Here is a 27811-nt window from a genome sequence, read left to right on the forward strand (position 1 = left end):
CAGGACTGCAGTGCAGATACCAGACAAAGAAGTCTTGTTTTCTCACAACAGAACAAGAATGAAACTCTGAAAGTTAATAATTTTTTTCTCATTACAACTGATTTTACTTGGAGAAGAGCAGTCTGTAGGTCGTCCTCAATCACTTTCTTAAACAAGGTTGAAGGTGTCACAATTAACATTAGTCCAGATGACCAAATCATCTGGAGCTAATATTTATGCTTCGAGTGGCTAACCCTGACACATGCAAGGAGTTAAGCATGAGAGGTGTGAACACTGTGCGTTGAGCGCAGTGTACAAGTCACAGTGTAAGTAACGTGTAAAGATATGTTGGCAAGCAGTTCATTGAAAGAGAGTTTGAAATCGTGAAGTGAGTAAGATGTATAAGTAGTTGCTGTCCATTAGCATTAATACTTTAATGCATTTGATATAACAATGCACAATTTATTTAAAAGATAGCTAGTGTACTTTTTCTTAGAGCTAAAAAAATGTCTACTGGAATTATGCAAGTTGCTTTTCACAGCTGGGACATGAATATATGGGTCCCTGTTATTTTAGCGAACACAATTAATTGTGAATGCTGTTTAGTCGAACATCATTACGTGAAATGGCAAAATACCAAAAGCACGTAACAGCAATTTTTTTTCCTAGGGAAAAAAGTCAGTGGGCCGTTTTCTGGACTTTGCCATTTCCTCCACTGTGGTGAGATCTCGGAGTTGGTATATTTAATTGGGGGGGTGAAGCCCCCCGCTTTATTTTGTGGGGGGTTTTTTTCTTTTTCTTAACCGATCAGTGATTTTTTTCCCTGGAAAAAAATTGCTGATCCGTGTGCTCGACATTTTGGGTTTTTGGGTATTGTGGGTTGATTATATAACGTTCGCAATTCATTGTGTTTGCTTGTATAATATAGACCCAAGTAAATGTATGCAGTTTGCTGCATGCTCACTTCTTAAATGGGTAACACGGGCTCTAACGTGGTTTAAGCATAGGTGACCTGAATTTTATAATAGGTGATGCCTGTGGGTATAACTGTCAATTTAGCACAACTGCTTCTATGTGGAAGAGTAAACTTCATTTATTGAAAATGTACATAGTTTTCTGTTTTTTGTGACATTAAAAGGGAAAGGGTGTTCTGAAAATCTGTTTACTTTTTGAGTGTTTTTATTTAAACAGAAACTGTTAAAATGTGACATTGGTTGTAATGGAAATGAAAAGCAGCAACTGATTAAGAGATCAGTGTGTCAAAATGTGTGCGCGTGCATGATAAAAGTTTAATACATGTGTTCAAAACAGCTGTGTGTAATGTGTGGTTTTAATAACTTGCGGTGGTGGTGCTGCGGATACTGCGGTGGTGGTGCTGCGGTAGAGTTGTCACCTCACAGTTAGAAGTTGTCCGTTCGATTCTCAGAGCGTCTTCTGTGTGGTGACATGCGTGAATAGGCGTTCCTTCATTAAAGGTTGTGCGTTAGGCCCGGCAAGCCAGCACGTAAAAATCTACTGCCAATCATTAGCGGACCAGAGTTCCGCTGTGGCGACCCCTAACCGGGAAAAGCCGAAAGACACAAATAGCTTTCTGTCATAATGGCTACTCTGTTCATGTTATCATAGCATGTAAATGACATTACGGGTGTAGCCAAAAAGTAGAGAGTTTTTAGGTGGACATTCAGTGGAATGTTATGGACAAAGGAAAATGGAAATAACTGCTTGAGAGGCTCCAGTAGCGCTAGAAGAGGAAATAAAGAAAATAATGGTAGATGTGAAGTAATAAGGGATTATTGGCCGGGGAGGAGGATTGTATTGGCATGTATATATATTGGCCAAAAGCTGTTAATGTGTAGCTTAAGAGAATTTGGGGAGAAATAAAATTTCAGCTGAGCCACGGTGGTGTTGCTGCGGTAGCGTTGTCTCCTCATACTAAGATGCTGTCCGGTTCGATTCTCAGCCAGAGCGTCTTCTGCGTGGAGACATGCATGAATGGGCGTACCTTCGTTGAAGGTTGTGCGTCAGGGCTGGTAACTCGGCACGTAAAAATCAACTACCAATCATTAGCGGACCGGAGTTACGCTGTGGCGACCCCTAACCGGGAAAAGCCGAAAGGCACAAACAAAGGGACTGGAACTTCATCTGCAATAGAGTGGATGTATCCAGGAGATGTACAAGGAACTGTATAACAAAATATGGTATATTTCAAAGGAAATGTATGAGAATATTTGGTATGGAACATGTGGATTCAGTAGTACAAGATCATGTGTAATTAATTGAAAGCTTTGACACATCCATTAACTATTTCAGATCATCTGCGTATAGAAACTAAAGTAAAGATGGGGAGTAATGAAATAAAAATAAGACGATTGCTCTTTCCTGTTAGAGAAATGATTCAAAAGTTTTTAGGGATGAAATTTGATCAGAAACAATAGCTGGTGAGTGGGACAAAATGAAAATAGAGTTTAAAACGTGATAGAAATAATAGAAAAAAATGTATGAAAAAAGTAATAAGAATTGTTTAGAGAAGTTAACAAAGGTTAAAGTATTGAAGAATAATAGGAATCTCACAAAACAAGAAGAGACACAGCTGTAGAGTGCTAAAGGAAAAGAACTGAATGTTTGAATAATGCGTTTAGGAAGGTAGCTGTTAAACAACTGGTTTTTGACAAGCACTCCAGAGCACATTGATTTGGGAACATAATGCCAGAAGTGCTTGTCACGAAAAATAGGGATGATACAACAAGAAAAATAGCCATCAATTCTGCTGAGGTTATAGTAGGTATTTTATAAATGTTATGAATATTTGTATAAAACAGAGGAATGTGGAAACACTCATGAAAGACTTAGTTATGCCAAGATTAGAGGAAAGATAAGGCTCATCAGTTAGTAGCCAAGATAAGAAGAGATGAGAAGAGATAAGATGAAGTGATGTATGGTGATGTACGGAAGTCTCCAGGAACAGACTGCATTCCTCGGGAAGTTGGGAGGAAAGAAAGTGATAAAGATCTGGAAGATTTTCTTTAACATACAAAAAAGAAAAATTGGACCAGTTCAAAGCAGTAGGACAACTTAAAATGTATTTTGGCACTTTTGTCCACATAAATGGTAGCCCTGAAGTCTTCCATTTATGTTGACTAAAGGGCCAAAAATACATATTAAGTTGTTTCACTGCCCTAAATTGGTCCAGTGTATTTTTGGTTTATTTGCGCATCGTTGTTGTGTTTGGCTACAAAGTTTTATTTAAGTGTTTGGGGGGAGGATACCAGAATCTCAGAAGAAAGCAGTGGTTGCTATATTACCCAAACAGGATAACCCTTCAGACCCAGTTTCATGTAGACCCATTCCAGTTTTAAACTATGATTGCAAAGTGTTTGTCTGTACTAGCGAAAAGACTTGAGATGTGGATCAGTATTGTTTTTGGAGGTGAGACAATTTGGCAACATTAAAGGAAAACTCCACCTTAGAACTCAAAAAAAAAGTATTTTTTTCATTGTATCTTTGTTTTCCAAGTAATTTTAATGCATCAAATCACTCCGTGCTTCTTTTACAATTTTAATGCGTTTCCCTCAAAATGGCAGATGATGAGGCCTGCCTTCGTAACGTGATCAGATTTTCTTGCTTTCATTCCTTCTCAGAATATATTTCAAGTCCTCTTTATATGAGTCATGCTTGACATAAGGAAGTGGTGGTGTTTTCTCATGCCATTAAGATAGAATGGCAGTTCTGTGAAGCACTGTAATTTAACACACCTTCTGTAACTACTCTGTTTCTCTGACTGAGCCTCATTTATGCATCTGTCAGAGCGTATTCTATGCTAGGAATAGGTGTTAGCTAATTCCAACAAAAGAAAGTAGGTAAATAAGTTTTTGCAAAGGGATTCTTTTGTAGTTCTAAAAGAATTGACAAACCTTCCCCCACACACACATGCCAGTGTGTGAAAACTTTCACTGCAGTAAATGATCCTTGCTGTATAATGTACAGGTGACAAGTAGTAGGACTCCAAATGAAGCCATTCTGCTACTTCCCAATGTCTTAATTGGAAAATGTTTTCTCTCTCTCATGAATGATGCAGAATTAAAATGTGCTGTATTAGTTCCTTAATTATTTTTGTCATGTTCACTCCCCTTTTTTTACTCTTTGTTTTGTACTTTGGTAACCAGGAAAGTGGACTGGTCCCAGGACCCTTTTAAGCCACTATTCTGGCTACATTGGCAAAGATAATAAGTAATAAATGTACTTAATAGAGAGAGAGAAAAATACTGACATAAAGATATTGACAGAGATTACATGTGCAACACATAGCCAGTGTGTGACCCTGAATAAGCAAAACATTAAGCAATGTTTACTAGAATGTATACATTAATAATGCTTAACTCTACTATATTAACTTTATTGTAAGTAGCTAATTGTATGCACCCGTATTACACACACAGTTATAAAATGTGTCCATGTGATTGTGTGCACGTGTGTTTGTGTGCACGCGCGTGTGTATAGATATATAGATAGCATATGTGTACAACAAATGTGTGTGTATATAACAGAAGTCGATTATATGCCTGTGTGTGTGTACTTCGTCTTTTTAAATAAAAAATCAAAATGAAAAATTAGTGTTACTGTTTGTGTCTACACATAAACACCCACACAGATGCATGTTTATACACTCACCCACACATGCATATATGTAGCATGTAGAATATTATGTATGGGATACAGAACTGTGTTTAAATGCACATCTGTGTGCGCGTGTGTATGCATTTAAACACACTTAAGTACTTCTCATTTCATGTTCTTTGTTTTTAATGCAAGGGCATATAGTAAATGTATGTTAAAGTAAATTCAGCCGTTTATAATGATTGCCATCAATGGTCACATTTTCTTTGTGGACTACAAAATGATCATGCACTCTGCCACTATAAGGACTGACGCAGAGCCAGTCGGAATCTCTTACCATGGATCTGTGTGTACCCAGATATGCATCCCGTTCTGGAAGGATATCACAAAAAAGCATAAAAGACCTTTTTATGAACAGTATCAGTGCACCTATTTGATAGGGTTGCCACCTGTGTTTCTGCAGTTCTGTCCTGTGGGGGAGGCTTAAATGGTAAATGTGTTGATACTTTACAAGAAAAAGTATTTTCTGGCTTTTCTGTAAATGTCACAGAAATCTGTGATACTACATAGGTAGGTACTAGGCTATCGGCCCTAGGGCCCATACAAGCTTAGCCAAAAAATGTATCCTGGCTTTCGCCACCCAAGAAAATTATTTTCCTGTGCCCCTGTCTAGCAGAGCCACAGAAGTGATCCCCGGGGTGAATTTCCCATTTCCCATCCAATCATCAAGATTTTTCTTGAAGAGTGGTAATGAGGAGCTCTGTTTGACTATCTATAGGTAGTCTGTTCCAGAATATGGGACGTCTCCGGGACAGGAATCTATCCCTCCAGCATGTTCTCTTTATTGTGGTGACAAGGTTAAGGTCCCTAGAGCGCGTAGCTCAGAGGGATTGGGATTTCTTTAAGTGGAGCATGTCCAACAGCTCTGGGTTTGACATAACTTTGTATGTTAGGCAGAGATCGCCCCTGAGTAGGCGATATGCGATGGTGTAAAGCTGTAGTTTTTTGAGACGGTCTGCATAGGGCATCTGTTTGAGGCCAGTAATCCTCTTTGTGAGGTATTTCTGTGGTCTTTCCAGTTGTTGTAGATGTCTTGTGAGGTACATACCAAAAGGGGTGTTGTACTCTATGATGGGTCTAATGAGTGATGAGTAGAGGGGAACAATGACCTCTTTTTTTCTGGATGAAAATCCTTTTGTGATGAGATGAGCCACATAGAAGGATTTCCTGACCACTGTGGCAATGTGATTATCAAAGGAGAGACTACTGTCCACCTGTGTCCCAAGGTCTCATCACATTTTCGGCATTAAGTAGACTACCAGATATGTGGTAGTTCATGGGTACAGAGTTTTTACCAAAGGGGATGACAATACACTTTTTGGCATTGAGCTTCAGGCCATGGCTTTGACACCAGGTATCTGTCTCAGTGAGGCCCTTTTGTAGTTTGTCCACATCATTAGGAGTTTCGATTATGGCTCCTAGTTTGCAGTCATCTGCAAACTTTGTTAGCCAAAGACCTTCTGTGTTGGCCTGCACTTCAGAGAAGTAGATAGCAAACAGGAGAAGACCCAGGACTGAACCCTGTGGTACTCCACTTGTCACTGGTCTGATGTCGGATTTGGAATCCGCTACTTTCACAGTGTGGGTTCTGTCCGTGAGCCAGTTGACAACCCATCTTGTGACATAGGGATTTATACCTAGTTTAGTGAGCTTATCTATAATTCCAGAGTGGGGGATGGTGTTGAAAGCCTTGGCAAGATCTAGATAAGCTGTTTGAACCATTTTACCCTCATCTATGGCTTTGGTGACTGCTTCAAAGAAGTCTTATCAGGTTTAGGAGACATGATCTGCCTTTTACAAATCCAAACTGAGTAGGGTCCAGAGTTTGGAGATTACCAATGTGTTTGTTTGAGTTCCACAATGATATGTTCCATGGCCTTGCAGACCAGGCTTGTCAGGCTAATGGGGCAGTAGTTCCCGGGGTCCATCATGGTTCCCCCTTTGTGGAGTGGGATAACTGTCGCGGTGTGCCATTCAGTGGGTACAAAGCCTGAGGTGAGGCTATGATTGAACATGGTACTTAGGTAGGGTGCCAGTTCATTCTGTAGTTCGTGTAGAATGCAGCCTGGGGTATTGTCAGGTCCCACAGATGCTATGTTCTTGGCTTTGGAGAGTGTGTTTTTTACCTGTGCAGCCGTGATTATAGGAACTTTGCATTCTTCTGGTATAGAGATGGGCCCACTAGGCGGTGAGAGGGGGGTAAAGTTAGCACTGAACCTAACTGCTAGGATGTTGGCAATATCAGTTGGTTCTGTATATTTAGTGCCATTATGCTGCAACTCGGAGCAGATCTGAGTGTTCCCATTTAGATTCTTGACATAGCTATAGAATGCTTTGTGGTTGTCTTTAGAGTCAGTGGCAATTTTGTTTTCATAACTAGCTTTGGAGGATTTTATGAGGGATCTCAGCTTCTTACTGAGGTTGACCAGGGGGTTCCTCCAGTCATGGGATTTTACTCTTTTTTTGCAACAGTTTCTTTCTTTCTTCTGTTGTAGAGTTTGTTTATGGCAGAGGACCACCAGATTGGCTTCCTTTTTTTGGAGGATAACATCTTGGTTCTATTAGGGATAGCATGATCCATGCACTCGTGTAAGTGCTTATAAAGTGCATTTGTATAGGTTTCGGCAGTCATACCTCTATTGTCCGTCTGTATGGGTGTTATGAAGTTTGCCACTTCTGTCTTAAGAAGTGTGAAGTTGGCTTTTGAGAAGTTTTTTACGATGGTTTCCCTAATTGGGGCTGGGAGTGGGATGTGGATGTCTAGGCTGATTAGCTTGTGGTTGGATCTGACCAACGAGGAATTGACCTCTGGTGTGGAACACCGGTTTCCCATGTTGGTAATGACCAGGTCTAGGATATTGCTGCCCCTGGTGGGGATGTGAATAAGTTGATCCAAGGCATTGGAATTTATGAATTCTAGAAAACGTTGAGCAAAAGAGTTGGTACATGAGTAGTTTTCCCAGTTAATGGTGGGGTAGTTAAAATCGCCCATTATTAGGGTGTTGGGTTGTACCTTAATACTTTCCAGTGTATCAAGAAATGAGGAGTGTGAATCCTGGGGCATGGTGGGGGGTCTGTAGCAAGCTACAATTTGGATTGCCATCTTGCCCAGAGTTAGTTGCACTTGGATAATCTCGGATGCATTATGCTGTGCAACAAGCCTAGAGGTGTGGATTTCCTTAATGAATATGGACACGCCTCCGCCTTTAGTGCTTCTTTCTGGGTTAGGTGGCCAAAAGGTGTGGTATGAATTGAAGCCTGGTAATGCAGGGGTGCTCTTTGGAGCTTTGAACCAGGTCTCTGTCACTGCGCAGATGTCATTGTTCTCCATTTTATGGAGTTCCTCGAGTGAGTGCATTTTGAGGTTTGGACTTCTAGCATTGAGTAGAATTACCCTCAGATTTTGCTTGCTTGTACCTGTTACGGTGGTGAATTTGTCATTTGAACCTTGCCTAAAAAAGGCACTATAGGGGTGGCAAGAGCCTTAGCCAGTATCCGGAATCCTAAGGGCGACAGGTGCAGGCCATCTCTGGCAAAGCATCGTGGACTGTCGATCATGTCGTCCCAGGCAGACAAATACTGGATCCCCTTAGAATGACAGCAGAAGCTTAGCCAATTGTTGAAGTCAATCATTTTGTCCTTGTACTGTGGTATCAATCTGGGTGATGGCAGGATGCTACTCAGGGTTAGGGTCATACCTGCCTGGGATACAAGATTGGAGAGCTCTTCCATGTCTCTTTTCATGTAGTCCAGGGAGGTACGTCTCAGGTCATTCACACCAACATGGACAATGACATTGTCATATTTGTACTTATTGTAGAGTGACCTGAGTGCATGTGTTATGTGGTGGATCCTGCACCTGACAGGCAGCTGACAGTAGCTTTCTCCTTGTTTAGTCTAGTGAGTGGAACATCAGTGTGCCTGACTATAGAGTCACCTATGACTAGACTGTTGGGTACGTTGTTATGCCTTATGGGCTGTGGTTGAGTGGCACACTGAGTTTGTGGGCTATGTCTCATTTGGGTTGTGTTGGGGGGGGTGGAGTTTGCTTGCGTTTATGCTTTGGATGTCCCTAATGCTTGGGCAGGTTTTTATTGAGAGCCTCCACGAATGTAGGTGTGTGTTTTGTGTTTCTATGTGTGTGTTTTGGTGGTGTAGGTTTTGAGGGACTATGTGATGAGTGTGGTGTGGTGCAAGTGCTTACCTTCTCCTCTTGACTGTCTAGTCCAGTCTTGGGTGAAGAGAGCTATGCTTCCAGTTTGGCTATATAAGTGCATCTCTCACAGGTTGTAGTGTTGGGGTGGTAGGAGGAGAGGGTTGTCTGTATACATGAGGCAATTGCTGCATTGCCCCAAGATGCCCAGATTCATCAGGTAGACAGGAGAAATCACTGGGAGCTGACCCTTAGACATGCCTGGATAAGTGCTTATTTATTAAGTACTAAAAACTGCTAGCAAATAATAAAATTAAAGCACTTAAATAGGCAAGGACAGGAAGTCAAAGAATGTGGCTACTCCCACACCTGCAATTACTAACAAATAATGAAATTCAAGCACTGACTGAAGAGCAGCCAAAACTTCCAGTTCAGTTAATATTCCGGCAACACAGTTAAATCAATTTAAATACTGTATTATTTGAAAAAAAGTGCCGATAAAGGTACTTAAATTCTCTTATACTAGACAAGTGAGGAAAGTTGAGTGCTGTAGTAATTTGCAGCTTATGTAGTGCTTACACTGAGTTCTGAACAAGTGCTGAGTTCAAAGAAACAGATTTGAGTGCTGAAACTAGAAAACTGGCTAGTTATAAGAAGAAAGAAAACTAAGCTAGAAGGCTTCCCTCCAACACAGAAGCCTCCAAACAGTCTATACCACTTAACAGGAAAGGCAGGAAACAAGCTTAACATTTTTTTTTCTGTTTCCCAGATGCTCTCTCTGTACACAGTAGGAGTGCCTGAAATCAGAATATGATCTCACTGCACTCAGTTGAGTGAGCAAATGAGATGGGCCCAGAAGGAGTATCCAAACACAAATTTACAAGAGGGGCGGGCAGTTTCAAGGCCACTAAGATTAACACCAAAACAAAAACAGGGAAGGTGGGTGGGACTAACTGAAGAGCAGAGTCAAAACTTCCAGTTCAGTTAATATTCCTGCAACACAGTTAAATCAATTTAAATACTGTATTATTTAAAAAAAAGTGCAGGTAAAGGTACTTAAATTCTCTTATACGTCCAGTTGAATACAGCTAGATCTTAGCCGGCCAAAGCTGAGGTTTTTAAGCAGAAAATATTTCCAACTGTACCACTTAAATAGGCAAGAATGTGGCTCCCCCCACACCTGCAATTACTAACAAATAATACAATTCAAGCAAGCACTGACTGAAGAGCAGAGTCAAAACTTCAGTTCAGTTAATATTGCTGCAACACAGTTAAATCAATTTAAATACTGTATTATTTAAAAAAAAAGTGCAGGTAAAGGTACTTAAATTCTCTTGTACGTCCAGTTGAATACAGCTAGATCTTAGCCGGCCAAAGCTGAGGTTTTTAAGCAGAAAATATTTCAAACTGTACCACTTAAATAGGCAAGGACAGGAAATCAAAGAATGTAGCTACCCCCACACCTGCAATTACTAACAAATAATAAAATTCAAGCAAGCACTGACTGAAGAGCAGAGTCAAAACTTCCAGTTCAGTTAATATTCCTGCAGAACAGTTAAATCAATTTAAATACTGTATTTGAAAAAAAAGTGCAGATAAAGGTACTTAAATTCTCTTATACGTCCAGTTGAATACAGCTAGATCTTAGCCGGCCAAAGCTGAGGTTTTATATTTAAGTTGTCTTAACATATAAACTATTATAAGTAACCAACATTTAAAGCTTAGCATTTCAATAGTGTGCTGCTTATATAAATTTGTCAGGAGAGGTGACAACTGCCTTTAAACCCCTGGCTGATCTAATTGCTTTGTTTTGCTATGAAAGGGAAGTGTTAAGTTTTCCTCCTCTCTGCAGTAAAAATAGTGGAAAACAGTTCCACAGCTTTCTGTCTTATTTTTTATATCAGCTGCTGTGTTCCAGACATTAGCAGGATTAATTGCCCATCTAAGATTGACACCAGTATCTGACAGGGTGAAGTACAGATATAACTGTATCTATGATATGCCATGCAGGTGGAGATGAATTACTCTGCAAAGTATGTGAGAAGTTGATTTAAAAAAAAGGTGGGCTTTCCCTTCCTTTGATTCCAATCCAAGGAAATAAAAGTTTTAAAAAGTACAAGCAGGTTTCTGGTACCTAGACAATACTGGAACCATATTGTAAGGAGAAAAGAAACCTAAGGATCAAGTTAAACTTTAGGAGAGGGCAAAATTTTCCATTAAATTTTGAATTTGTCACCTTTGAAATATTAACTGAAGTAAAATGCTTAGTTTTTGTAACGTAATCACAATAAACACCATTCCCACAATGAAGTAAACTGCTTAGCTTTTGTAGCTTTTGTAACATAATCACAATAAACACAGTTCCTGCAAGGTGAACATACTGTTGTGGGCTCTGTTTATGCCCTTTGCTGCCCCCCCCCCGACTCTTATGTAGCTAGAAAAATTAAGTTTTTACCATTTTTGTATCCAAATCTGCACTGCTATGTTACTTTATTCTCAAGAAATCTTATTTGGTATAATATCCCAATGTTTTTGCATCACCTCTTTATTTTATTTATTTATTTATTTGTTTGAATGTGCTTGTTCCATAAGTTAATAAAAAAATCTTCCTTTTTCAGACTTCTCGGTACCTACACTGTCTGTGTAGCCTAAAGTGGTCGCCCTCTGAATCAAGCCTACATTTCTCTTCATTTCTGTTACCTTGTCAGTATTATACCCCCTTTGTACAAAAGTGGTCAGCAACTCTTCTCCCTCTCCCTCATAAATCCGTTTTCACTACATATTCTCCTTATTTTTAAGAAATGAGATTTAGGAATATATTTGGTTATATGTCTGGGATGACAAGTATTAGCCTACTACACTGTTCCATCTCTCCTTTCAATCAGAAAAAATTCTAGAAAATGTATATTTGAGAGATTATATTCCATCTCAAAATGAATGCTTAACTCATTTTTGTTCAGGAATACCATACATGTTTTCATTTCATCTGTCCTATTCTAAGTCACCCAAAAGTCATCCAAAAAATGTAAACAATGATCCAGCATATATAACAGTTGGATGAGTATTTATGATTAGCATGGTGCAAGGAATACTTGTTGTTAAAGAAGTGAAATGACTTGTAACTGAAAACCCTTGGAGACCTGTGGTATCAGGAAGAGACTGACTTGCAGAACTTATCTCTGCCATTTGGAGTTTTATTTGAAGCCGGTTTTAGATTTATTCCAGCAAGATTGAAGGATACTACACATTTTCTTAAGTAGGCTAAAAGATAAAACCCTAAAAGAGGCAACGTATATGTTCACAGTAGATGTAAATGCATGATATACTAATATTCCACTTGAAGGGAGGGGGGAATAATGACTGTAAAAAAAATTCTTGATAAGCATGGAGTATGGGAGCCATGTTTTAATGAGTTTTTGGTTAAATTATTGCAGAAGTATTAACCAAAAATGTTTTCTTTTTTTGTTTTGTTTTTCAGGAAGGATATTTGCAAATTAGTGAAAAGGCAATAGGGGTAAATATTGTTCCTATTTACACAGATATCTTCGTTTTTTTCTCTCTTTTTTTTTTTTTTTTTTTTTTTTTTTTGAGGAATTGTATGTTTGTAATGGTGACAGTATGTATTGGACAAACTTGGGGGAAACTTAATTAGAAAAGTGGGTACCTTTAAGTGTGGAGCATGCCAACAATGCCCTTTTATAGCTGATACTTCTGAAATTACTGTTAGTAACAGGAACTTGTTTACATTGCAACCTGTAAAAAATGTAAAGCGTTTTACGTAGGTAAGACTGAAAGGTGTTTAAAGAAAAGAATATATGAACACCTTTACGACATTAGGAGGGGTAACAACAGAAACGCATTATATAAACACACTTTGAGCTGTGAAGGTGCTTCTTACACTTTTTTTTGTATTAGGTGAAGTGGTAATGGATGGTCGGGGTGGTTCTTGGGAGACCATATTAGAATATAGAGAGGTTTACTGGCAACTGGTATTAGAAGCCAATAGGCGGCCGGGTTTGAACAACATGGGTCTCCCTAGCCCCAGTTTTAAAATGAAGAGCAACGAAGTTATGAATTTCACATGCATGTGGTTTGAAATATTGTTCAAGATTGATTTGCTTGGTTTTTTACATTCATTTTTAACATGCATTCATTTTTTTATATCCATTTGTTTATTTACTACAGGTTTTGAAAGTGTGTTTTTAGATATTTAAAAGTGTTTTAAACAGGGGAAAGTTGTATTTATAATGCTTGTATTTATTATGCTTGTTTTTAAGGTATGTTTAGGAAAGGGTTAAAATTGAATCCAATGTCATTTGATTTTAAGTTTTGGCAGTGTGCAAATGTATAAATGGGGAGGGGTTTGGATTGTCAGCATTTTTCTGATGAAGTTGGAGACGAAAACTAACTGGTAGTAGGTTCAGAATTATCATTGTCTGCTGTGTTGTTTGCTTGCTGTAGAACACATTAAATGTTAAGGTGGTTACGGCTTGCTGGTGCTTTTTTCCTGTTTATTATATGTATTGGATTGATCTGATGTTTGGATGACTATTGGATGATTTGGAGTAGAGGTATAAATGAAATGAAAAGGTTTGTTGTGTGTGAACCAAATTGAATTTGGCTTTAATTTTGAGATAGAGAATAATCTCTCAAACATAAGTTTCCTAGACATTTTGTTGACCAAAAGGATGGATGGAGCAGTGACAACCACAGTCTATAGGAACCCTTTCCATAACAATTCTTTACTACAGGCTAATAGTAGTCATCCCAGACATATATCCAAGATTATTCCTAAATCTCAGTTCTTAAGATTGAGAAGGATATGTAGTGAAGATGGGACTGAGGCAGAAAATTTTGTGAGCAGTTTTGTTCAAAGGGGGTATAATAACTGACTCAGTAACAGAAACTGAAGTAGCCTTGATTTCAAGGGAGACGACTTTAGACTGCAAAGATAGTGTAGGTATCCAGCTGTCTAAAAAAAGGAAGATTTTTATTAATTTATAGAACAAACACATTCAAAATTAGAGGTGATACAAAGCAGTGGGATATTATAGTAAACATACCTCTTCAACCATCTATGTAGCTGTAATTGACATCTTGAAGCCTCATCCATTCACTGTTTCTACCCCCCCATCTGTCCTGGACAGCACACTCTAACTAAACTTATCCGTGTGTGAGCAATAACCTATATACGAGTGTATGTACATGTGTGTGTGTGTGTGTGTGTGTGTGTGTGTGTGTGTGTGTATATATATATATGTATGTATATATATATGTATATATATATATATATATATATATATATATATATATAGATATAGATATGCAGATATATATATATATATATATATATATACACATATATATAGATATGCAGATATATGTGTGTGTGTATATATATATATATATATATATATATATATATATATATATATATGTATGTGTATATATGTATATGCTCTTACATGTATATTTTTGCTTGAATGTATATATGGAAACTTAAACATTTATATACTGTTATTCAGTTGTGAAATATCTCGCAATACCAGGTTCTTATCAACTCTCCTTGTATATTTTATACACTTGTATTTTCAACCAAAAATCTTATTGTATACTAACAGCTGTAAAGTCTACAATCTGTATGTTACTACTCTGTAATGTCTCTCTTGTAAATTTTTCTTCTGTCTGTAAACGTATGGAGTTTTTCTCCCCAGGAATCCGCTGAAAACGGACACTTATTGTCCAGTTGGACTATCCTGGCAAAAAATGTTAAATAAAAAAAAAAAAAATTATAGATTTTTTTGGAGATTAAGGTGACAATTGTGCACATTTGAATGTAAAAATTGTAACTACAAAATAGATTTAAGGTAGTGGGGCAGATGAGGGCACAAAACCATAACAAGATGTTCATCTTGTGTGAATTGTTTATTGTGATCGTTGCAAAAACTAAGCATTTCACTTCAGTTAATACTTCAAAGGCTTTTGAAATTTGAAATTTAATAATGTGTGACATCTTGGATTGTATACCTGGCAGTATGTTATTGTAGAAGTTATGTGGGATAAACTTCTCTAAATGGAAGTTTTGAAATAATAATAGATATAGAAGGGAGTGTAGCCGCTTACGTAAACATATACGTCATCCAGGTTTACTTTTGTTGGTTATCTATAGGGTTTCTGAATGTGTTTCTAAGAATGCGAAAAATAAAGTACTGAATCACAAAGAATGAAGATAGATGATATTGCTGGGTGCACTATTGAAACCTGGGTTGAATGAGGAATTTTAACACTAAGTGAGCATAACTACTATTTTTTGTATTTTAAAAGGTATGTAAATATGTATACAAAGTAAACCTGTATTAATTATTTAAGAAAATGCACTAGATAGTGTTGATACATAAACATATAGCAGATGTCCTTGCATATCACTGTTGCAGCATTCTTCACTAATGAAATGCCCTGCCAAGGGTAGCCCAGTGTCCAGCCAGTATGCCCAAAGCCTTAGGATTTTAAGGATGTTGTACGTCACACGTATGCTCCCCACTCATAGCACAGGGCATAAAAGTGATCTACTTACCTTAGAACAACTTTGCCACCAGTCCAAACTCCATCTTCAACTGTCTTAACTCTCCTTCCTTTGTGCTGGTTACCAGGCTGTTTTCAGTTAAGTGACCCATTGGGTTTTATCTTATTTTCTTTTGGTTTGCAAGGTCAGAAAGGAAAAATGTCAGTGTGGGAGACAGATTCCCATAAGGACCATCACAAGCAGCGTCTTTTTTTGTTTGTGGGCATCTCACAACCATACTTCATGTTCGATTTGTCAAGTATTTGTACCCAAAACCCTTCATAGTCGTCTCTCCTCCTTGTCTGTCCACCTGGAGAACCAGTGCCTTAAGTTGTTGGCTCAGGGTGGGATGGAGGAATCTTCCAGTCTCGAGAATCAGCCGTCTGCCAAGAAGATGACCGAAAAAGTTAAGTCGGATTCTGCAGCTGTACTGCCTTGCCCGGACGTCTGTCTTGATGGTGGTGAAGGCCCGGAGGATCATACAGTTTTCTGTCAGATTCTTCTGCTGCCACACATCGGAGGCCAGCATGGATCTATCTTCTCATGTCCTTTGAAGCTCTGCAGACATCTGTTGTAGATGGTGAAGGGGAACCTCAGCTTTTAATAACTGAAGAACCAAAGGGCATTCCACAGATTCTTGTTCGGGAGGAGATTCCCACTACAATTGATACTGTCAGTAAGGGTATAAACCTAAGTTTTTTTAGGGCTGATGTCCCTCAGAAGAAAAAGCAAAAAAAAAATAAACACATTTCCCCTGCTCCTAAAGATTCCCCAATGTGAATGGCAGGATTTTACACAGGGATTGTTTAATGCACTCATGGCCTTGAAGCCTCCTCAGGGAGTTTCTGTTCCTGCCTTCCCTTTGTCTTGTACTCCAGTTAAGATGACTAAAGAGCAAGACTCTTCTGATGAGGACTTGGACTCTGGGGAAGAGTCCTTGACTTACTCCTCTCAGCTACATTCTCTATTGGACTATGGTTCTGAGGAGGAGGATTCCATTAGCCCCAGATTCTCCTTTTGAACTTTCTTGTGGGTATACTATCTCTAATATGGTGGAATTCTTTAAATAGGACTGTACTTAGGTTTCTGACATCCAGAAGAGGAATTATGAGCTTCTCCAGATGGAGTTCCCTAAGCCCTCTGTTCTCTCTCTGGTCCTAGATACCCTGATAGACACTTTTTCAGCAGTTTCTCAGGCTCCTGATTCCCTACCTCCAGCCCCTAAAAAGCCTGACAGATTTAAAAAGTGCCTGATGACTACAGGTTTCTTCACAAATTTCCTTCTGACCATTTCTGTTGCATCCGTCTCTTCTGACAAACCTTCCAAGCTCTTGCCTTCTACTAACTTGCTTCCTTCTGAGAAAGGACAGTAGGGCCATGGAAAGACTGGGCAAAAAGGTGTATAGTGCTTGCTAACCTGGCCTTTTTGGCTATTAATTATTATACCCTTATGACCAGGTATGTCATAGCTCTTATTTCTCAGGCCTATCAAGTTATCTCTGACCTTCCTGATTCTGAGGGGAAGATTTTGGCCCTCTTTGTTGGGATTCTCTTCAAACGTGACTCACCATTCCATTAAATGTAGTTATGATGCAGCTGATGCTGCTACCTTTGGTTCTGTGTTGAGGTGTCAGCTTGGTTTCGCCTTCAGCCTTTGCCTGATGATATTAAGACTAAATTAGTGAAATGCTTCTCTTGATGATAAAAGTCTCTTTGTTTTTGCAGCAGCTGAGCTTTTTAAGTCTCTGCAAGAAAAGGGCAAGACCGTACAGGAATTGAAACACATTTTTTCTCCACTGTGACATTCCTCCTCAGGACCAGTAGTCAAGGAGTCCATTTCTTCACCATGGACCTGGTGAGGGATGTTTAGTTGGAACAAAAATGGATGCAGTCAATATTTCCAGATGCAGCTGTCTGCACCAAGCACAATTTCCCGTAACAGCACACGGAAGCAGGAGATTGACCCCAGACGATTTGACCTCTGACAATTTGACCCCAATACAGTTGGATACACTTTCATATTAAAATTCACATTTATTGTCTGTGAGAATATTGGACAGTTTGACCCCTGACTATTTGACCCCAATTAAATTTAATGAAAGGATTTTATTAATATTTTAATTAGGAATTTTACATAGGAATTTAATACGTTTAACATTTTAATATGTAAATGTTTAACATATAGTTTATTATCTAAATATAATTTAACAAGAGTTCTTAACATGTTAATAAAAATCAATCAGGAATTTTGTATAAGAAGTTAACATATTTAACGTCTTAAACATTGAAATCATGAAAACTATTTTATGTAGAACATTGTTACAGAATAGTAATGTAAATAATAATTTGCTCAGAAGCAGGATGAGTTATTTTTTTGCACAATTATGTAGGGTTTTTATATTTTTTTATATTCTTTCTTAGTGTTATAAATATCATAAAGCCTTGTTAACTACAGTGTAACAGTACTATCAAACTGTATTTAAAGTGTTACAGATTTAGATATTAAATGTGTTAATGCAGGGTTCAAAGCGTCCGAGGTCAAATTGTCCTGTACCTGTAACACACTCCCGTCCTGGGTTTTCCTCTCTCTCACCAGGCCCCAAATAAGACTTCTCACTGACCACAGCCATAGATTTGAGTCCTCTGCCGAGTGTACCGAGCCATGCCCTACACCACCCTTTCTGTGAAACCAGTGCAATGTCCCTGCTCCAAGTGGCTGACACATGCACACACCTGGGAATGGCTGGCACAGATTTACTAGCTGTGCCCCCTCTGCCCAGACTATAAGTAGGGACTGCCACCAGAACACTCCAAAGCCAGCTATTCTAAGGTTGTTACTCAGTATAATTGAGTACCCTTGTAAGATTAATACTAATACAAATAGTGGTAATTGACCAATGGAGCAAGGCTTTCAGGAGTGCCCACAGTGTCACCAAATAAATAAAAGTGCTACCAAAGGTTAAAATATTCTCTAAAAGACCTGCCACAATGAAACATTTAAATATATTTAATAATTAATAAAATAACATGAAAGTACTAAATATCTATTTACAGTAAACACCAGAGTTTCAGCCACAGGAAATATTAAAAATAACACTGGTAGATGCACACTGTTACAGAAAAATAGTACTTAAGTATTCTCACTATATTTACCAGACTGATCTAAAGAATTATTACCTGGTTACTTACTAAATCAAGGCAAGATGAAGTGGGTGAGTGGTCCTGCTTTGTCAGGTTTCAAAAACAGACTGCCCTGAGACTTTTGTCTCATCTAGTGTTATAACATCATTTCAGTGCTGGATTACAGAATGACATCACATACATCTGGTCATATTACTCTGGTTCCCACACTACCCCTTTTTACTAGAAACTGAGCCAGACTGTAGCACATGTGTGACTATATACACACACACACACACAACTTTGCTAAGATGTGTGTTATAGCATCTAGAAGCTATAAAAATAATTTCAAACCTTCCACCCTTCCAGGGTAGCAATTCATTCACCCCTAAGGACAATACAGTAGGATTCCTAGTCCTGGTTTTCATAGACATTTTGTCTTTGGCTGCAATGAGATAAAATCTTTACAGCCTAAGCCAGCTAATTTAATTTCAGACTATTTTTCAAAGTTAGCTGGACTGAGATTAACATCTTCTCTTTCAGTATTCTCTGTTACAATATGTTAATTTCAAGAGTTACAGTACAGTCTGACATACAAGTGCATTTCATTTCTATCCGGCAGGACCCACTGTTGGGAAATTTTCAACACAAGCAGCTTTACAATTGCATTTTCAAAACAAGCACCTGTACAAATCAGTTTGATGTACAAATGACGTATAATTCTTTACAAAACTCCAGCTAGCTATGCTGGCATGTGTTACACATCCACTGCCCTACTTCTGGTATAGCTGGCAGTACCTGACATTATACCCACTATTACTAAATTTCAAAGGAATTATCCCTCTAAAAGCCTGCCTTTGTACGTTGACAGTCTTGCCCTCCTCCCAAAGGCAAAAAGGGATGTTATGTGATCCTATCTCGCCTACATTCTGACTGATGGGTTCGGAGCCGATCCCTCGGCTCCGACTCGGCATGCTTATGCCAAAGAGCGAAGTCTCTTATTGGCTGAGCTTACTATATCCCAGGATGCACCACTACCAGTCCCCCAGATCTCGTTTGCCGCTTCCCTGCGAAGACGTGGTCTCGAGCTGGCTGGGCTGAGTAGTTATTTTAACTAACTTTTTCTGTCAGTTTTTTGCTGTTTTTTGTCTCAAAAGCTGTTTTAACGGCTAACGCTCTCATTGTGTGTGTTTGGATTGTTGAAAGACTTGTTGTGTGATTGGGTTGAGTTGGTTTCGGCCCCCCCTTCATCTAGGGCCTTCGGTCAGTCAACCCTTCTAAAACCTTACAGGGTTTTCAAAGTTCCCTGTCATTTGCGCTCTTAAGCGATAACTGTAAGCCTATATTTAGGTTTGTCTATCAGTAAGTCAGTAATTGTATATTTTCCTGTCAAAGTTACTGAAATTGTCTATCATAATGTCTCAGACTCCTAGGCCTTCGGGCTTTAAAAAATGTACAAAATGTAGTTTCAAAATGTCTATCACAGACGATCACTCGCTCTGTGTGTATTGTTTGGGTGCAAAACACTTACAGGAGTCATGCAGTGTATGTCACGCTTTTTCCTAAGAAGCCTTGGCATCCTCTCCTTCTCCGGCTAAAAAGAAAAGGGCGTCGGTTCCGACCAGTCCGTCGGATCCGACCGCCAAGAGACATAGGCAGGCCTCTCCTTCGGCTCCAAGGACTTCGGAGCCGAGGTCGGAACGGTCTGCCTCGATGCCACCAGTATTGACTCCTCTGGCTTCGGAGCCGATGGCTGGGGCATCGAGAGGCGGGTCACCTTCGTCGGCTCCACTGGTCTTGGAGCCGACAAGGGTCGCCCGCTCAGACACTTCCTCCTCGGCGCCGAAGTCCACCTCGGCACCGATGGAATCTGGTCTGTGTATTCCTTCGGCGCCGATAGTCATCGAGTCACCTCGGAGCCGGTCCCCTAGTCCCTTGGGGCCGTTGGAGAGGCCGTCTCGAACCCGTTCTGTTTCCTCTCGGTCTTGGAGGATGTCAGATTCTGATATAGACAGGGTGCTCCAAAGACTGTTCCAGTCCCCAGTCTTCCAAAAATTTGTTTCGGTTCCGACCCAGTTGGGTTCGGAGCCGATGACCTTGGCCCACCCTATTGCCATTCCTCCTCCGACTGCTTCGGCTCCGTCGGAGCAGGTGCTGTTGGAGCCGGTGGAGATCTTAGGGTCGGCTCCGACCCTTACTCCAACCCGGGCCTTCGGGTCCGAGTTTGGTACGTGGACTTCTTCGGCTGGACCCGGGGGTGATGTTTCGGGACCTATGCTTTCGGTTCCGAGCCTCCCCCTCGGTGCTTCGGCTGCGGGACTTCCGTCAGCTATCATGGCTCCGGGGACCGGACACTCCCAGGATTCTGGGGGTCCGGCTTTCAGAGCCATGAGGAGTGCCTTGGCCAAGTCCTCTTCGGCCATCTCTCCGGCTTTACCGGCACCTTCCCTGGGCATGGAGACTGGGTCTTTGGCAGTTCCCCTGTCCGTAGTCAGCGGAGCCCCGGGGCCTGAGGTTACCCCCAGTGGGGGTTCCCCTCCTCCTGAGGGTTCTTCGGAGTTGTCTTCGGAGGAACCCCCAAGGAAGAGATCGTGCAAGAGGAAGCACGTGGACTCCCCCGAGTCTATTACATCAGACACTGATCTTGATGATGCAGAGGGGTCCCCGAAGTCGTCCTCGGATGATGTCTCATTTGCAGACATCTTAGAGATCCTCAAACAACGAGGTGGCTGGATATCCAAACCCCCCTCTGCTGATGAGTCAGTGCTCCTCAAGGCCTTTGGGGCTCAGCCCTCCGCCTCCTGGGTGTCTCCGCCCTTGACGAGCTTCTGGATTTAGTTTGTCGAAGGGTGGGAACATCCAGATACCGTGGAACCAGTCCCTTCTCGTCCAAATAAATTTTTGTCTGCTCCCCGAGAAGGAGTTCCTCACTAAAGGCGTGGCTGTAGATGCCATGGTGGTGGCATCTGCTACACAACAGGACGTGGCAGAGGCTTCAGCGTCCATCCATCCTCCTAATAAGGAGTCTAGGAGTATGGACAGGTGCGGAAGCGCACCCTGACTTCAGCGGCCTTTACCTTAAGGTCTCTGAATTATTTGGCACATTTTACCAGGCTTCAGAGGGATCTGGTCAAGGAGTTGTCAGATTCCCTCTCGCGTAACCTACCTGACCAGCTAGCCCAGTCGGTTAGCTCTCAGTTGGCTATCCTTACCTCAATTTCTAACTCCTCCATGAGTCTCATTTCCTATGCGGCAAGGGCGGGTAGAGCGGCAGGCACAGGCGTGGCTTTACGAAGACAAGCCTGGCTCCGCTTGTGTCAGTTTGCGGAAGCCTTCAAGTCTTCCTTCGCCGACGCTCCTTTGATGGGTCCTCCTTGTTCGGACCCAAGGTTAAAGACACCCTTACCCGCTGTGAGCAAGAGGGAAAAACTTTATCTGCCGTAGGTGCCCGTTATTCCACTCCCTTCGGCCTTACCCCAAGGCTAAAGGAGGGAAAATGTGGTTCCAAATCTCGTAAGTTTTTCTCCCAACAGCAGGAAGATTCCCTTCCAGAGGCAGAGGACGGGAAATTTTTCAGGGAGACGCCGTCCCAGAGGCGCAGAGGGCCCCGCAATTCTGGAGACCATGAGTCCTTTCGTGGCTCTTCAGCCTCCCATACGTCATGAGGGATTGCCCGGCTGTGCTGCTCGAGCCAGTCGGGTGTCGCTTGCCAAGCACCTAAAAGCCTGGGAGTCAATCACTCAGGACAGATGGGTGCTTCGGATCATTGCCGGAGGTTACACCATCCCATTCACATACTCACCCCGTCCAAAAGAATCCCGGACCCACCACCCAGTCAAAGGGAAATGGCAGCCGCAGAAGCTTTAAAGCTGCTAGAAAGGAGTCGTCCAACCAGTCCCCACAGACCAGATCGGATCAGGAAATTACTCCAGGTTCTTTTAGTGCCAAAAGACAGGGGACCTGAGACCAATATTGGATCTCAGCAGACTGAACCAATCCGTCACGAAATCCAAATTCCGAATGGTCACGTTACAATCCATTCTCCCATTGTTGGAGAAGGATGTTTGGATGTGCTCCATAGACCTCAAGGACGCCTATTATCACATACCGATACATCAGGCGTCCAGGAGGTATCTGCGCTTCAGCCTGGGAGTCAGTCATTACCAATTTTGCGCTCTGCCCTTTGGTCTCACCACAGCCCCCAGGGTGTTCACCAAGTGTTTGGCAGTAGTGACGGCTCACCTGAGAAGTCTTGGATTCCAAGTGTTTCCCTATCTGGACGACTGGCTCCTGACTGCCACCACCAGGCATCTACTAATAGACAACCTCAAAGCCACCATCTCCCTGGGTGTTACCCTGGGGATTACATTCAATTGGTCAAAGTCTGTCTTGCTGCCCTCTCAACGCATAAAGTTCATAGGAGCAGAGATAGACTCAAGATTGATGTGCGTCTTTCTTCCTGCCGAAAGGATCCAAACTTTACAGGGCCAAGTTCAAGCTCTGATCTCGAGATCCAAAGCCCCAGCCAGGATGGTTCTGCAAGTTTTAGGCTCAATGTCTGCAACGGTTCTTTTAGTTCCTCTGGCAAGATTGCACATGAGGATTCTTCAGTGGCTATTGTCAACTCAATGGTCCTTTCAGGATCTTCCTCTCAATCATCACATCATGATTACGGAAATATGCAAACGGGACCTTCGCTGGTGGCTTCAGACATCCAATTTGAATCAAGGAAGCCCCTTTGTTATTCCCTCTCCAGTAGTTACCCTGACGACAGATGCCTCCCAGATAGGGTGGGGGGGGCATTGTCTGGGCAGGCTAGTTCAGGGCTCCTGGCTTCCAGACGAAGCTCTTCTCCACATCAACGTGTTGGAGATGAGGGCTGTACTTCTATCCCTACAGGCCTTACACAGGTTTCTTCCTCAGGGCATCATCGCCATCCACACAGACAACATGTCGGTGGTTTGGTATCTGAACAAACAAGGAGGGACCAGATCTTACCCCCTTTGCAGAGAGGCCATGAGAGTTTGGGAATGGGCTGTAGCTACCAACCGCTTCTTGGTAGCGACCCACATTCCGGGAAGGTCAAATATATTGGCAGACAAATTAAGCAGGACAATTCTTTCTCCTCACGAGTGGTCTCTAAACCAAACAGTAGCAGCTCAGGTTTTCAGGAGATGTGGGACGCCCGTGCTGCGACCTATTTGCAACTCCACTGAACACCAAGTGCCAAAGGTTCTTCTCCTTGATCCCACATCAGGAGTGCCAGCGATGGATGCTCTAGCACAACCTTGGCCAACAGGACTACTTTATGCCTTTCCTCCGATTCCACTTCTCCAAAGTCATTCAAAAGCTTCTCAATTGGGGTCCAATGATACTGATTGCCCCATACTGGCCTCGTCAGGTATGGTTTCCTTACCTGAAGAAGCATGCGGTGGACGATCCGTGGACTTTAGACCTAATTCCGGACCTGCTAATTCATCGGTCGGGACATCAGCATCAGTCCCTTCGATCTTTGAAATTGACAGCTTGGCTCCTCCACTTCCGACTTTAGTCAGAAGTCACACACTAGACCGGAAGTTGTTCACATTTTATCTTCGCCCACAAACCCACCACTAACAAATTGTACCTTAGTAAGTGGAAGAGGTTTGCTATCTGGGCTCAACTCAAGGGCTTAGACCCTATCACTGCTCCTATCCCAGAGGTTTTGAAATTCTTAACATCCCTGTTTAATCAAGGATCTTCTGTCTCTACTATTAAAGTCCAACTAGCGGCTATCTCTAAATTCCACGAATCCATGGATCCTCCGTTGATGAGCAGCAGACTATGCAAAACTTTCATTAAAGGTGCGGGCCTGTTAAGACCCCAACTTTTCATCCTGCGCCTCCGTGGGATCTTGATTTGGTGCTTCGCGCATTAACATCTTCCCCTTTCGAACCGGCTGCTACATGTGAGTTAAAATATCTGTCTTGGAAAACTGCCTTCTTAGTTGCAATTACTTCTGCAAGAAGAGTTTCAGAGCTTCAAGCCCTGTCTATTAAGCCACCGTACTTGATTTTCCACAAGGATAGAGTATCACTTAGGCCTAATCCATCCTTTGTCCCAAAGGTCTGTTCTAGTTTCTGTCTCCAACAATCTCTAGAGCTACCAATTTTCTTCCCAAAATTCTCTAATGAAGCAGAATACATTCTCCATAAATTGGATGTTCACAGGCAATTACGCTTCTATTTAGACAGGACTCAGCAACTTCGTAAGTCAGACCAGTTGTTTGTGTCCTTCTCAGATAATAAATTGGGTCAAACCATCACAAAAGCTACTATCTCCAAATGGATCAGAGATTGCATAACTCAGGCTTATTCTTCTAGAAATAAGCAACTTACAACATCTATCAAAGCTCATTCTACCAGGGCCATGGCCACTTCTATAGCTTTTCATTCCAAGCTCGCTATATCGGAAATTTGTGCTGCGGCTACTTGGTCCAACCCGCACACTTTCATTTCCCACTACAAATTGGATGTGGCATCTAAAGGACGAGCTTCATTTGGTTCCACGGTACTCAGGAGTGTTTTCCAGTGAGCCACCCAGGATTCAGGTGCTAGGACGCTGTCCCATCAGTCAGAATGTAGGCGAGATAGGATCACATAACATCTTTTAGTTATGTACTCACCATAACTTCAGATGTTTGGGATCCATCTCTACATTCCTAATACCACCCTCCTTCCCCTGCCTTGGAGATCAGAAGAGATTGAACGGTTTTGAGTTCTACTGTTTTATCTTGTTTCATCTGACGATGTTATATAAGCAGGGCGTGCATGTGTGCATGTATGCGGACAAACTAGATCTGGGGGACTGGTAGTGGTGCATCCTGGGATATAGTAAGCTCAGCCAATAAGAGACTTCGCTCTTTGGCATAAGCGTGCCGAGTCGGAGCCGAGGGATCGGCTCCGAACCCATCAGTCAGAATGTAGGCGAGATGGATCCCAAACATCTGAAGTTATGGTGAGTACATAACTAAAAGTTTTAGACAGGCTTCTCCTACTAGGTCTACTCACTCCTACTACTCAAAAGCTTCCTTTTCTACACAAACCAGGTTCTGTCTGACAACGTTCTTCCCTTCGTCCCTAAGTCCGGTTCCTTGTGTCTACATCTTTCCCTGTCTCTTCCCAGTTAGTTAAGGATCATTTATTATTCTTGAGTTCTATCCGTCATCCATCAGGGATATTTCATTTTGTGGAAATCATTTCCTCCTTCTCTGGGACTTCCTCAACCTCCTCAGGAACAGCTGTCCTTTTTTTCTGAGTGTATTTCAGGGCTTTTTTTTTTCTCAAGGCACCAACCAAGCAGTTTCTGCTCCTCAAAGGGGAAGGGGGATGTTCATCGTGTTTCACTGTTGCAGTCATTACACTTGGGTTATCCTGCTGGCAGGCTACCCGTAGTCTGCCTGAATTCCAAAGTCCTGGTCCGGCGTCGGTTGCTGTCTCCTCTTCCCTGACATCAGTGCGCCAGGGGTATATAAGATGCAGCCGACGCCATTTTCTTCAGTCTTTCTTGCCGCGCGATGCAAAAGCAGTTCGCAAGTGCCGATTGGCCGACTCCTGAGATTTTCGAATTTGAATTTCCGAAATCTTAAATAAAGCTAAGTACCCCGTTGGGGAAACTTTTTCTTGCTCCAGTCCGATGTCAGTAAAAGATAACAATTGCATTTCTTGTGGGAAGCAAATACCTCATAAGGATTTTCATTCTTACTGTATTCCTTGCCTAGGCCCTGACCACGATGTTGCCAGTTGTCGGTTTTGTGCTAGATTCAACTAACGCACTATTAAGCGTCTGTTCGATTTTGCTTTTCATTACTTTGGCCGAAGGTTTAACTGTATAATGCTGTCGGAACAGCCGATGACCGGAGTCAATAAAAAGCGCAAGGACAAAGAAAAAGACAGGCATCCGAGTTCCAAAACTGACGAAGCCTCTTTTAGGCCAGTCGCCGGTTCGCCGGTTTTCAGTGAGGCGCTTTTGCAGCCCCTGACACCCGCTACCTCAGAGCCACAGGCCGCCTCAGACTCCCACGTGGAGACAGCTAGGCCTCTGGAAACTCAAGGTATTGGGCCTACGGAAACAATTCCCTCAGATGGGTCCTGAGCCTCTGAGCAGGCATCTGCTTCTGAGGGCGTTTTCAGACCTACACAGCTTACTATCAAGACCTCTTCAGCAGCCAAGGCAAAGTCTAAAACACCTTTAAAGACAAAGAAACAAGTACAGCATTCTCCTGGACAGTCATCCATGCCATAGAAACAGATGCTCAAAATGGCCGAGGACCTAATTACTTTGATCAGGGGCTCCCATCCCCCTCCTGATAAAAGGCCTAGGCAAGACACTGACTATGACTCCTCTGACCAGGTTTCTATTTCTTCTGATTCCTCTTCAGAACAGGGATGATGTCCTTCAAGGATGCATCTGCAGTCCTTACAAATGGGTTGTCCTGTCGTCAGGCAGCCCTTCGGTCGGCTGGATTCCAAAGTCTGGGTCTGGCCTCGGCTGGTGTCGCACTTCACCCGACGTCATAGCTGCAGTTCTTCGGGTATAAAGGCATCAGCTGACGCCATCTTCCTCAGTCTTTCTTGCCGCGTGGCGCCCGAAGCAGAAGCTGTTCGCAAGTGCCGGTCGGTCAGAACCAGAGATTACTACTACCCAATACTACTACGAAGACTTCTAAAAAGCTAAGTACCCCGTTGGGGACTCTTTCTTGCCTCAGCCGATGTCAGAAAAAGTGAATAATTGTTTAACTTGTGGGAAACAAATACCTCATAAAGATTTCCACTCTTACTGCTTACCCTGTTTAGGCCCAGACCACGACGTAGCAGCTTGTCTAGCCTGTGCTTCTTTTAACCGGCGGACACTTAGACGTCGGTCTGAATTTGCCGAGGAGTTTTTCGGCTCCGATTTTGCTTATATTATGCCGTCGGATCCTCAGACTACGCAAATGTCTAAAAAGCGCAAGGATAAGGACCGACACTCGCGGCCCGCGGCTTCGGCCGAAACCGCGGTTAAGCAAACCGCGAGCGTCTCTGTTTCGGCTGAAACAGAGCAAGCGGTTCTTCCTTCAGCCAAAAACTTACCTTCTACCGAGGCCTCTTCCAACCTGGTGGAATCGGCTTCAGAAAACACACCTGCTGTTGCAGTTTCTCAGGAATTAGCTGACACTATTCCCTTGGATATTTCAACCCCTGCACGTGGGGCTGCTAGGCCTCCTGCAACCATGTCAATTAAGGCCTTTGCCAGGGCTAAAGCAGCTAAAGCAACTAAGACTGTGCCTGCTAAGACCCCCTCTC

At 42.0% G+C, this 27811-nt stretch overlaps 1 protein-coding gene across 1 annotated transcript in view; it reads left to right on the forward strand.

Moving 5' to 3' along the window:
• LOC122815199 (serine/threonine-protein kinase WNK1-like) overlaps window positions 1–27811 on the forward strand; it is a 3137204-nt gene that overhangs the window by 1577570 nt on the left and 1531823 nt on the right. The window lies entirely within an intron of this gene.

The sequence above is a fragment of the Protopterus annectens genome, chromosome 11.part0, assembly GCF_019279795.1.
Source record: "Protopterus annectens isolate FY-2018-M chromosome 11.part0, PAN1.0, whole genome shotgun sequence".
In the NCBI taxonomy this organism is placed as follows: Eukaryota; Metazoa; Chordata; order Ceratodontiformes; family Protopteridae; genus Protopterus; species Protopterus annectens.